This window comes from Bison bison, unplaced genomic scaffold (genome assembly GCF_000754665.1).
Source record: "Bison bison bison isolate TAMUID 2011002044 unplaced genomic scaffold, Bison_UMD1.0 scf7180017864063, whole genome shotgun sequence".
In the NCBI taxonomy this organism is placed as follows: domain Eukaryota; kingdom Metazoa; phylum Chordata; class Mammalia; order Artiodactyla; family Bovidae; genus Bison; species Bison bison.
The window spans coordinates 15588716-15589938 of record NW_011494635.1 but is presented as its reverse complement, the minus strand read 5'-3'; positions in this window follow the sequence as shown (position 1 = coordinate 15589938).

Below are 1223 nucleotides of genomic sequence, written 5' to 3'. Positions count from 1 at the left end.
TGGGACAGGACAGGAACAAAAAGAATAGCTCTGTCCACTCTTCTTAAACAACCCCTGGGCCCTGCCAGTGGGGCCTCACCTTGTCTGATTGACAGGCCCCAAATGAGACCATGTTGGAAGCTCTGGGACCCTCCCCTCCAGGGCTGACAAGCTTTCCCCAGTGTCCTGGGGTCCCAGGGTTCTTGGCCTTGGAGAGGAGAATGCAGAAGGCTTCCCACGCTTTGATCACAGGAGTTCCTAGGCCAGCCACAGACATGGGGCCCCGTCCCACCGGACGGGCGGTCCCCCAACCCTGGTCTGGATGCGAAGACCCACTGGAAAGTCAAAGGCTGCTGTTTAGGAACAGCCAGAGTGTCAGGGACCTCAGGGTGCACACAAGCCGGGTGTGGCCCCCTGCTGAGAAGTGTGAGACGGTGGAGGGGACAGCTGGGGGTGGGCTACAGACTCCAGGTCACGGCCCCAAAGCTCTGCCACCTGAAGCCACTCCACGCTCACCCCAGAACAAGCATTTGACTCTGCGCCCCGCTTCCCCACGTGACCTTTCCTCTGGGGACCTGGGACGTGTGGCCCGCCAGCCTGCTCCACTTTTCGTGTGAGAGAGGATGTGGGCCACAGAGCTGGCTGCCACAGGACTGGCAGGAAGGACTGGCCTTCAAGTGCAGACGGACAGCTTCTTCAGAGACCAGAGGTCAGGGTGGGGCCTAGGCCAAGGGGCCCGATTCCCTGGGAAAGGCGATGGCCACCTGTGTGCGAGACTCTGAGTATCGGGCGTCTCTGACTCAACCTCGCCTGAAGCACAGGGGATGTTGCTGGTCCAGGAACTGAATGTAGAGGACCCGGCCTGAGCAGTCAGCTGGCTCTGCAATTCTGAGACTGTTCCCCCCCAGAGTCAGCCCTCTCCTGCCCCGAAGGAAACAGTAGTGTCTGAGCCATTTTCAAACTTCCTAAAGAAGAGGAAACTCCGGTCCTGAAGCTGCACTGCTTAGAATGGGATGGGATGAAAAAACACACCTGTTCCAGACATGAAGGCCCATTTGAGGTGCCCGCCTGACTTGCTCACAGGGGCAGCCCATTTGCCCACAGCCCTGAGCTCCTCCAGTGACCTGGCCCCTCCCCTCGGTCTACAACACACCTGAACGGACACCCGACGTCATCCTGCCCGCCCCACCCTGGGCTTCTGGGCCAGCCTCCTGATGGTGTTTTCCATCATCCATCACTGAAAT